This window comes from Antechinus flavipes, chromosome 6 (genome assembly GCF_016432865.1).
Source record: "Antechinus flavipes isolate AdamAnt ecotype Samford, QLD, Australia chromosome 6, AdamAnt_v2, whole genome shotgun sequence".
In the NCBI taxonomy this organism is placed as follows: domain Eukaryota; kingdom Metazoa; phylum Chordata; class Mammalia; order Dasyuromorphia; family Dasyuridae; genus Antechinus; species Antechinus flavipes.
Window position 1 is genome coordinate 158,920,502 of NC_067403.1, and position 12,678 is coordinate 158,933,179.

The window sequence follows — 12,678 nt, forward strand, 5'->3', positions numbered from 1 at the left end:
CTATGATCCCGTGACCCTGGCCTCCTGGCTGTTCTACAAACAAGACACTGCATCCCTTGACTCTGGGCATTTTCTCTGACTATTCCTCATGCCTGGAACATTCTCCCTCCTTTACTCTAAACACTGACTTCCCTGACTTCCTTTAAGTCACACTAAAAATCTCAATTTCTACTAGAAATCCAATCTTTCCTATTTCCAGTGCCTTCCCTCTATTAATTATCTCCTATCCACACTGTGTATAGCTTGCTTTGTATATATTTGTTTGCATCTTGTCACCTCATTAAATAGTAAGTTCCTTAAGGGCATAGAGTCTAAGAATCTCTTGCCTCTTTTTGTATCCCTGGCACTTAATACATAGTAGGCACAGTGTCTGGCACATGGTAGGTACTTAATAAAGGTTTATTGATTGATTTATTGCTGGTGGTTGATAAGGTGGTAGACTTAATGAACTCAGAAATGCCATAAATCTAGATAATCAATCAAGTAATTAAACCATTTGTGTTTTCTGGTGTCCAAGATATAAATACTCACACTGAAAATTTAAGAATGGGATGTCATAAGAAGAACAAATGCCTGGAAATAGAAAAAAATCTTATCCACCCCTTATTCAAGATTATTTCACATGCCAGCCATATAGTTACAGATCAGGCCACAGGGAGGACTTGCCAGAATCCCTGTCCTTGAGAGTATCCCAGTATTAGCAGATTAATGTTACTGAGGTCCCTTCCCTTATTGTGGGCAAGAGGTCTGTAAGTCTGGTAAAACAAAAAATTTTCAGGCACCAGGTCCTCACAGGCAGAACAGAGGCCCATGTTTTACTTCAAGAAGCAAAGTTTCAAGTTTAGACCTAGAAATCTCAGTCTCTGGAAGCGCTAAATCTATTCATGAATAGTATAATACCTGATCAACCCAAGAAAATACAATCTTGAAAGTATTTTTTCCATTTAACAATCAAGTCCTCTTATACTCTATTCCTTTTGTGAGAGCATCACTCGACTCCTAACAGGCAACTAGGGCCAACAATAGGTGAGTGGCTATTTTTTCATTTTCAATTTTTTTAGTGTACTTTATTTTAGAAAGCCATTGTTTATTGCATAAAATTTTTTTCAAAAGTAAGAGAAAAAATCAGCAACATATCAAATATATATATCCATGCTCAAGGATCCCTAAATTCTCAACCCTTTATCAGAATAAGGCGGGGGGCTAAGGGAGAGGTTTCTTCTCATATCTTCTTGTTAGGGCACAATTTATTCTTTGTAATTTTCCAAAATTAATTTTTTTCTTACTTTGTGATTATTGTTGTTTTCATTTATATTGTTGTAGTCATTCACTATATTGTTTTCTTCACTATGCTTACTTTAGTTTGCAAAGGCTTACATAAATCTTTACATGTTTTTCTGTATTTATCAAATTTAGTCAATTAGGTGACTACTAGATAAAGTAGATGGAATGCTGGACTTTCAGTCAGGAAACCTTGAATTAAATCTTATCTCAAACACTGATTAGCTATGTAATTTTGGTCTCTGTCTCTCCTTTTTTCACTTGTAAAATGGAGATAACAAAACACTTGTCTAGAAACAGTTTTATGAAGATCAAATGAGATAATATAAACTTTACAATGCTATGTAAATACTTTCTTTATATTCACAATTTCTTACAGCACAGGGTTATTCCATTGCCTTCATGTTTAACATCTTCTTTAGCCATTCCCTAATAGAGTTCTTAGCTAACATTAATAGTTACTTTTCAAAGTACTATAGTGAGTAGTCTTGTTGGAGAGCTTGAAGCTCCAGAAACTTAGTGGCCATTTCTATCTCTTTCAGGCATCTGCCAAATGATCCACTTACTCAGTTTTTTTATCTTCTCAGAGGCATTCAAAACTATAAGTTCAATGGGGACTAAGAGGAGAAACTACAAAAAGGTCTACTTTAGGTAACTTATTTTGGTGCCCTCTGGAAATAAGCAGACTCAAGGGAGACTTAGTAAATGGGGACCATCAAGATCCCAATGTGGGCAATATAGTCTTGTCAAAGGCTAGAGTCTAAGAAGGTTCCAAGCTTCATTTTTTTTAAAATTTGTTTTATTTGAAAAAAAAAAAAACAGTAAGAAAATAAAGCAGAAAAGAAATATCAAACAAAACAAAAAGAAAATTGTCATGTGTCCAGCAGAACATCAGGGAGGATTCAAAATATATAACAACAAATTATGACATCAAGAAAGTATATATTAGTAGAAAAAATGTCCATTTTTTCTTTATTTTGTTGTAAATTGTTTTTTGGTTCTCTGCTGTGCATCTTATTTGCTTTATCCTTTTTTCCTCCTTTCATCTTCCCCCACCCCCAAACAAGCTATGGTTTAGAAAAAATATATATGTATACTTATGTAGATATATGCATACATGCTTACATAAACACACACACATACATGCATATCTTTCCTATTCCTGCTGACTTTTAATTAAATTCTGCTCCATAACTTGCCTTGCTATTACTTAGCCATCCCATCCAGGATCCCTCCCTTGTCTTCTTCCATCATCCTTTGCTTCCTCATCCACCCATCCTTCCCCCCTTATGTCTTAACAGATTTTAGAGGGTACTATACTCTTCATAATATATATGTAGTGTTGCCTATTGAATCCATTCCTGATGTGAGGTTTTCAGAACTATGAGTCCTCCACTATTGCATTGTTGGTGGAGTTGTGAACGAATCCAACCATTCTGGAGAGCAATCTGGAATTATGCCCAAAAAATTATCAAATTGTGCATACCCTTTGATCCAGCAGTGTTTCTATTGGGCTTATATCCCAAAGAAATACTAAAGAAGGGAAAGGGACCTGTATGTGCCAAAATGTTTGTAGCAGCCCTGTTTGTAGTGGCTAGAAACTGGAAAATGAATGGATGCCCATCAATTGGAGAATGGCTGGGTAAATTGTGGTATATGAATGTTATGGAATATTATTGTTCTGTAAGAAATGACCAGCAGGATGAATACAGAGAGGACTGGCGAGACTTACATGAACTGATGCTAAGTGAAATGAGCAGAACCAGGAGATCATTATACACTTCGACAACGATATTGTATGAGGACATATTTTGATGGAAGGGGATTTCTTTGACAAAGAGATCTGAGTTTCAATTGATAAATGACGGACAAAAGCAGCTACACCCAAAGAAAGAACACTGGGAAACGAATGTGAACTATCTGCATTTTTGTTTTTCTTCCGGGTTATTTATACCTTCTGAATCCAATTCTCCCTATGCAACAAGAGAACTGTTCGGTTCTGCAAACATATATTGTATCTAGGATATACTGCAACATATCCAACATATAAAGGACTGCTTGCCATCTAGGGGAGGGGGTGGAGGGAGGGAGGGAAAAAAAAATTGGAACAGAAACGAGTGTCAATATAAAGCAATTATTAAATAAAAATTAAAAAAAAAAAAAAAAGAACTATGAGTCCTCTTCCCCGCCAATGCCTCTGTGTCTCTTCTTCCTCTGCATTTCATTTGTATAATTAACTTAACACTGCCACTCTTTTTTTTTTTTAGCTATTTATTGGTGATGTGACTCTTAAACATATAGTATACATTTCCTATGTAAAAAAAAAAAAAAAAAACATAAACAATTTGTCCATGTTTAAACAGTTTGTCCATGTTGAGTTCCTTAAAACTGATCTTTAATATTGGCTTTTGTATGTTAAATTTTCTGTTAAATTTGAATTTGGTTGATAGAAAGTCTGAAAATCTGCAAGTTCATTGAATGTCCATTTTTTCTCATTCAAATTTATAAATAATTTTGCTGGATATGACATTTTTGGCCTAGTTCTTTTGATTGTCAGTCCAGGACCTGTGCTCCTTTATCATGGTTGCTTGATAAGTCTTATGCAATTCTAATTGTAGCTCCAGCATATTTGAATCTCTTGTTTCTTGTTTCTGCATAATGTTCTCTTTGATCTGGGTTTTTTGAAATTTGGCAATAGTATTCCTGTATGTTTTCCACAAAGGATTTCTTTGAGGTAGTAATTGATGGGTTTTTTTTTTTTTTTCTATTTCTACTCACGTTCTATCACTCCAGGACAATTTTCTTGTATTATTTTCTGTGTTATTGAATCGAGATTCTATTTTTGCTTACAACTTTTTGGCAGTCCAATTATTCTTAAATTTTCTCTTGCTGATCTGTTCTCCAGATCTGTTGTTTTTTTATAAGATGTTTCACATTCTGTTCTATTTTTTCATTCTCTATACTCTGTTTTGTTATTTCTTAGTCACTGATAGGTCCACTGCCTTCCCCTTGCATGATTCTAATTTTCAAAGAATTATTTTTCATTTTTGAGACACTGTACCTCCTTTTCTAGTTGGTTAATTTTTTTCATACTCTTGATTTTCTTGAATGGTTTTAAATTTTTTTTTTAGTTTTTCCTCAATGTTTCTCATTTGGTTTTAATTTTTTTTGACTTCTATAAATTCTCTGGACTGGGAGCCATTTCACATTACTCTTTGGGAGAAGCTTTTTTTTTTTTTTTTTTTTTTTTTTTTTTTTTTTTTTTTTTTTTTTTACTAAAGTATCCTTCTCTGAAGACGAATCCAAGTCTTCCCTGTTCGCATAATATATTTCAATGGTAGGGTTCTTTCTTCTTTGCTAATTCATTTTTTAAAGAGGTATTAGTGTAAATACTTCCAATTATGGGATAAAGGGATGGTACTTCAAGCTTCCCTTCAGCTCTCCCTCTGACCAGGAAGCCCAAACCAAGAGCTCCATTCTCCTGCAAGTCAGCAGCATCCCTGTCTCACTGTCTCTGCACTCACCAACTACTGGTTCCTTCTCTCCTAGGGCCAACAGCTGGGTCTGGTGTTTCTAATCAGCTGAGGTTCACTCAGTCCTGGACTCAGACCCCAGCTCTCAAGGAGGTGAAAGTTTCTGTAGTTCTTTCTGGGGCTCCAGCCATACCTAACTAGCTCAAGGGGTCCCCACTTCATGTTTCTGCAGAGCTAGTCTGAAGGTGTTTGCATTTCAGACAGGTTCATCCCCAGCCCTGGAGTTTTTCTTCAGATCTTCTTGGATGGTATCAGAAGGACCCCTGGTTTTCCCCAAGTCTTCTGATTTTTATTTATGTTCACCCTGAGGTGCAAATTTGTTCTATTTGTGGGAGAAATCGGGAGAGTTTGAAGTTTACCATCCTACTCCACCATCTTCCCAGAATCCTCTCCCAAGCTTCATTTTTGATTGTGGGAAACATATATAGTTAACTTATTCTACCAGGGGTCCTCAAACTTTTTAAATAGGGGGCCAGTTCACTGTGCCTCAGACTGTTGGAGAGCCAGACTATAGTAAAAACAAAACTTTTGTTTTGTGGGCCTTTAAATAAAGAAACTTCATAGCCCTGGGTGAGGGGAATAATTGTCCGCAGCTGCCGCAGCTGACCTACGGACATAGTTTGAGGACCCCTGTTAGACTTTCTGAAGATGGAATCATCTGAATTTTCCCTATTTCCTGTAATACCCAAAATATAACTAGTTGAACTATATGTTCTTAATGTTGATGTTCCTATACCATCCCCTCAAATGGACTCCATCTTATATAGAGCTACTATTTCGGTGGATTCACCCAATCTTGTCATCATATCATAAATGTAGTTAGTATATGTCAATATTCTCAGGAAGAGGATTTCTTTCAGGATTTTGCCCAGCAAAGTATGTCAGTATGAGAAAAAAGATAGCCTCAGGGATGCATGAAGGACAATAAATGTATATTGGCGTATTTAAGTGTAAATGAACTTTCTTCTCAATCAGTCTCAATCAGAGGAATAGAGAGGTTACAGATTGGACAGTACTCACTCTAGGCCAGGCTACCTGATCTACTACAATGATGAGATCAGAAACATCAGCCATGATGTGGTAAATAAATAACTCAGTTACAAGTTTGTGCCAAGCACTATACTAAACAGTAGGTATAAAAAGAAAATAAAAAACCTGACTCCAAAATCTCACATCTAATGGAAGAGACAAGATGCAAATAGCAAGGCACATACAACACCATAGATAAATGGAGGGTAATTTACAATTTCCATTCTACTAACAATGGGGTAAGGAAGCTATAAAACAACTCCTGAAAAAGGTAAAATTTGAACTGTGTCTTAAAGGTAGCCAGAAAAGCTAGGAGGACTCTCCAGATGAGATAGAAACATAGCTACCACTGTCTAGCAGCATCTTTTGTATATAGTGTCATTTCAAGTCATCATAACTCAGCATTATATTACCTTGGGTTGTTCTATCATAGTTTGACCTGAACCTCAGAGTAATTTTGGCTTTAATTTTAAGGGAACTTACTTGTTCCACCATACCTTAATTCTGGATATAGAGACTTGGATGTCTCAGGACTGCCAAGAAGAGGGAGAACTTTAAGATACCTTAAGCTTGAGATAGAGAGAAAGGCTCTTACTTCCTCAAGTCCAAATGTCATAATACACAGTTTTGTTAGCCCCTTTAAACTGGTATTTGATTACTTTCTTCTTTCCTTCTGTATTATTTCACTTGATGAAATAGTTCTTATGGTCTTATCTAGTATATTTATACAAATGGCTCTGATTTACTAGTCCAACCCTAACTCCCTTCTGACCTTCAGTTCCAAATCTCTAAATGCCTTTTGGACATCTTAAACCATATAGCTCTTGTACATATTAAACTCAATGTGTCCAACATAGAACTCATTATCTTTTCCCCAAAACCCTCCCCTCTTCTTCACTTCCCTATTACTGTTGAGAACACCACTATTTTCCTGTCACCCACACTCCACCCTAAATGTCAAGTACAACTCTTTGTTCTCACTTCTTTAATTATTTTGTATTTTAATGATGTATTTCTTTTTATATTACATACATTTACAAATAACTGCTTTTGAAAATAATTCAAAAGAATTTTTATTTGTGAAAGGTCTCTTGATCAAGTAAAATAGTTAAGAAAATCTAATAAATGCAGTTACTTCATCTGAAAGTATATACAAAACTTTGTATCTCTATAATACTCATCTATAATTTTTAAAACTAACAGAAGACTCTTTTTTTCTTTCTCCCATATACATTTAATAATTAGGAAGCAAGTAAAAGATCCAATCAAGGAGATTCATTGATAAGAGTATTCAAATCTTTTGTAGATGAGTTTTCTTTTAATAGTGTTGTTATCATAAACATTGTTCCCTTGGTTCTGCCCACTTTTTTCTACATCAGTTCATAAATGTCTCCCTAGGTTTTTCTGATACTGCCCTTTTCATCATTTATTATGGCAAAATTAATATTCCATTTATATACCATAATTTGTTCAATCACTTGCTAATTCTTGGGCACTACCTCCTTGGTTTCCAGGGGTTTTTTTCATTCTTTTTTCTTTTTTTTCGTGGAGGCAATTGGGGTTAAGTGACTTGCCCAGGATCACACGGCTAGGAAGTGTTAAGTGTCTGAGATCAAATTTGAACTCAGGTCCTCCTGACTTCAGGGCTGGTGTGGTTTGCAGTTCTTTACCACCATAAAATGAGCTGCTGTAAACATTTGTGTAAATATGAATCCTTTTCTTATTTGTTTAATTTTTTTGGGAGGCATAGGCCTAGTGATCCCTTAATTGCCAAATCTAATCATCTTTTCTCAGTTCTCATGCTTCTTGACCTTTTCTCCCCAGTTTTTTTTTTCTTTCTAGTTTTTTGTGACCTTTCTCTCTCTTGGTTTTCCCACTAACCATATGGACAATCTTCAATCTCCTTGACTGAACAAATTTGGGGTTAAAAGAAAGGAAGGAAGGAAGGAAGAAAGAGAGAGAGAGAAAGAAAGAGAGAAAGAGAGAGAGAGAGAGAGAGAGAGAGAGAGAGAGAGAGAGAGAGAGAGAGAGAGAGAGAAGTAAAATATGTCCCTTTTGTTAATATGTGATGGGTTAATTATTTTTCAAATGAATCAATAAATAGATATTTTTAAAATATGTCACTTTTAATTTCTAATATTTTAAATGCCAATAAACTAAAGCCATATACAAAATCTCTTTGGGGTCAACAACTGTTTTTAAGAGGGGATGGGATCCTGATTCTTAAAAGTTTGAAAATTGTTACTCTACTTCAATTTTCTCATTTTTCAGACAAAGAATTGATATTCTATTTTAGTTGTGAAAAAACTTTTACTGTTGTTTTTCCGACTTCTGATTTCATTGACATAGGGAACATCTATTGTGAAAATTACCTCTCCATACACAGATCAGCAAGTATTCTGAAATTAATAGTCTTAGTTCACTTATGGCACTCTGAGACTAGTGAAGGATGTGAGGGTAAGTGACTTGGCCAGGGTCACACAAACAATACATGTCAGAGACAGACCAGGAATCCAAGTGTTCCTGACTCTGAGAATGGCTTTCTATGCAATATGCCAGTATACCACTTTAGCTGGGTTCACTCTTCCCAAGTCATATCTCTATTTGGAGCTTATCTTAGCACATAGTGGAAAGTATTGGTCTCAACCTATTTTCTTTCAGCATGGTGGTTTTCCTAGAAGTTTTTATCAGCTAGTGAATTCTTTCCTCAGTAGAAGGTAACTTTTAAGTTTATCAAATTCTATAGTACTATGTTTGTCTGCTTCTGTATATATTGTGTATCTAATCTGTTTCTGTTATCTAATTCTCTTTTTTAAAAAGCACCAAATCATTCTGATTATTACTGTTTTCAGTAATCAAACCAGTTTGAGATCTGGTACAGCTAGATTGTTTTTCTTTCTTCTTTTTTCATTATTTTCCTTGAAATTCTTGACATTTTGTTGTGCTGTTTGAATGTCATTATTCTTCTGGCTCTATAAAATATTCTTTTGGGAGTTGGTTGGTATAGAACTGAACTATCTTTTTTTCATAATTATTAATTGTTTGAAGAATTTGTTCTTTGACCCATACATTATTTAATATTTCATTATTAGGACCCCATTTAGGGCTTTGTCTTTAGTTTGTGCTTCCTGAATTGATTACTATTTTTATTACATTGTGGTCTATAAAACATATTCTGTCCTTTTACATTTATTTGCAATTTATTCCACTACACATAATCTATTATTGTAAAAATGCCCTGTGCTGCTGAGAAATATTTATCTTCATCTAGATAGATACATAGACAGACAAATTCTTTCATGGATGGATTCTGAAGGTGTCAATATTTTTTAAACTCTAATTTCTAACTAATATCTTTCTAAAATTTGTTCAATTTCACACTTTGTCTTTTGTACATTTTTTCTATTAGATTTCTTCAACACTGAGATAATAATGAAGTCTCTTACTATTATTATTACTAAAGTCTTTTAAAAATTAAATTAATAATTCCTTTGTAAATGTAGAAACTGTGCTATTTAAAGATATAAATATAATATTAATGTTGATTTGTTGTAAATATTTCCTTTAAGTATAATGTAATTTTCCTATTTATCTTTTATATTGTGAATTTTTATTTTCTCTGATAGCATGATAATAACTCTTGAGATTTTTTTTTGTTTCATCTCATGCAAAGTAAATTTTTTCAACCCTTTCATATTGTTTATTATCTGAACAGGTTTTTTTGTTTTGTTTTGTTTTTTAATAAGATTATGAAATTTGTTTTCCTATCCAGTTTCTTTTAGTTTTATAGAATTGTTTTAATTAACTCATATTTAAAGTTATGAAAGTTAGATTTACCTTTTTTCATTTGCCTCTAATACTAGTTTTTTCCCTAAATTAAGAGATTTTTTTGGCTCTCCCTCTTTTTATTTTAAGTTGATATTTTGTCTCTATCATTAGCTTTGCTTAATCATCTTTAAAGCAATCTTATTCCCTTAGGTTTTCTTCCACTGCCCATACGTTTCCCTCTCCTACTTGTCCACTCTTAAACTGATTGGAATTTTACTAAATGACTTTTTTCTTCTGTTGAAAAGTTATATAAATTTAGCTTCCTTTTTTCCCTTTCTTTTTCCTTTCTTCTTTAATAGTGGTTATTTCCACCCATCCTATCTCCATCCCCTTTCCTCTGAATCTTTCTTGTAACTTTTTTTTCTTTGTGCCCTTTTTTAGCATGAATTTCTTTGCTTTGCTCTCTTCGGGAATTTCCTTCCTTTTCTGCATATTCTGAACTTTTAATCTTTGCTTCATAGTCAATATGCTTAATAATTCCCTCTGTATACTCTGTATTCTATATTCAAATCTGTCCTCTTCTATATAAATTCTATGTATATATTAAAAATATCAATTCATGAGGACAGATATGAGAATAAAGTTATTGCCCCATGGTAGAAATTTCCCCTTGTCTGCAATCTTTTCATGGACTTTCCTTCCCTATCCTCGTCTTTCAATCTTTCTCTCTCTTTCATCTTGCAATCTCTTCTCTGAGACCACATCCTCTTATTCTTAGGGGGAGTGGAGAACAATTGTCCTCTGGACCTCCTATTTCCCTTCTCTTGAGGCACAATATTTGTCCATGCAAATCATAATATTGTCTCAGAGGAGGTGATCTTCTTGTATACCAAGTCCGTAGAGATTAAATTCATTCTTAGGTCTATATCTTCCATTAGAGAATACCCCTTGACCTCTGGGAGTGTTCTTCAGGAGGAGCCTCACTCTTCCTCCCTCCCAATCTTAGTTGACTGAAATCTCCCCTTATTTTTCCTGCTGTTTGACTCCTTTCTTTTGCCACCTCTCCTATTCTCCCATAATCCCTGCTCTTATTGAGAGTCTATAGAAGTTATCTTACCTTAATTGTTCACACATGATTTGATTAAGGGAACATCACTCTTTCCCCACATTTACCATTTTTCCCCCTTTTATGAAACTTCTCATTCTACTATTTAATCCCACACACTATACTGATTTACCTATAAAATGGGGACAAGCATGAAGTGAGGATGTTAAATTTGGATATACCTTTATTCCTTTATATACCATTAAAAAAGAAATCTCCTAATTGTTCCTCAGTTGTTGTGTTGTTAAACCCAATAAGTATCTTTTTCTTTCTGATTTTTTTTCTCTTCACATTCTCTATAGATAGAGTGGCTTCTTTACTGATTCTTTCCTTAGTAATTTGATTCATTCAGCTTAAAAATATAGACAGACAGATATTTCAGATGTCTCTCTTCTATTTTTTAAGAATATCATTCTTGTTTAATTAGGCTAAGGTTTGCAGGGTATGATATTGTGGGTTGCCTTTGCTTTTTGGAATACATCAGAACATTCCCTTCTGTATCATCTTGCAGGTGCTGGGTAGTTTTGTGATATTCTCAATTCTTTACCTTTATATTTTAAATTCTTCCTCCCAAACATTTATGGAATTCTTTGCTTTCTTATTAGAGTTAAGTTGTTAAATTCCATCTTTGAGTTTGTTTGTTTCTTTTTTGTTCTTTTTGTTGTTGTTTTCTTGGAAACAATACATGAATTTTGTTGTATTCAGAAGCTCTGAGTTTTCTTTCATTATTTCCTGCATTGTGGTGTACAGGTTTTCTGAAGTGTTATGTTCTTTTAAGAGAATTATCTTTTAGTTGCCTTTACTAATCCGAACTCCAAGATCATTTTATTTACTTACATAGAGATCATATAGTTTTCCAATTTTATTTTATTTCTTTTCTTTTTTTCTAGATTGTTTTTCACTTTAATATGTCTATATTGTGAATCTGTTGTTCTCTTTTGGGAGTGATTCACCACTATATATCCAAGTTTTTCTATTCTTCTAATTATTTCTATCATGTAGCCCACAAATTCTGCTATGTGTTATCCATACCTTATTTCTCAAAATTCTAATTTTTATTTTGAATTAATTTGAGACTTCTTGCTTTCTTGGGAATCTACAATGTTTCTTCAGGTGTTCGTTCAATTTCATTTGTCTCACAATATTTATTTGAGGAGGTTTGTCATCTTTTAGATATCTTAGTACTCTTCTCTCTAATTTTAGCACGATCTCTGTTGAATTATCCATTTCAGCTTTTAACAATCCAGTAAACTAGGTGCTACAATTATCCCTATTTTGTAGATAAGAAAACCGACCCTGAAAGAGGTTAAATGACTTGTCAGCATCATACAACTAGTACTCATTTGAAGCAGAGTTTGGACTTAGTTCTTTCTAAGTCCAAGTCCAGGGTTCTGTGTCATCCAAATGCCTAAACTATAGGTGGATAATTTATCCTCAAGTCTGGCTGCAACTCTGTCTTCTCCTTCTCCCACTGTGAGGAATTTGCTTTTCACTGATTTCAGTCTCTGTCCCAAGTAGCTTCTAGACAAACAGGTCTCACTCCAGTTTTACTCAAACTCCCTTTCCTTCAGGCCTAAGGCAACCACACATATAGCCCTACTTCCTAATGCTAATATCAGCATCCTATTGGTCTTCTTGCTTTCTTATCCTGTCAAATTACTATATTTCCTCTTCCTCTGATAAGTAATTCATCTTTTGGGTTGTTTTTGTTTTCATTTTTCTGAGAGTAACTGGGTATGAAAGAAACATCTAGCTTATACTTTTGGGCACATGATCCAGAAGTCCCAAGTCATGTCTTTCTAAAAATAAAAATATATACTTTGGAAACCTTTCATTGTGTTGTTACCATAAATTCAAAAAGAATCAATAAGAACACAGAATTGGAGAATTGGAGCTGATCTCAGCAACTCTTTATGCTAAATCATAAACTAAAGGCATCCCCATATAACATAGTAAACAAGA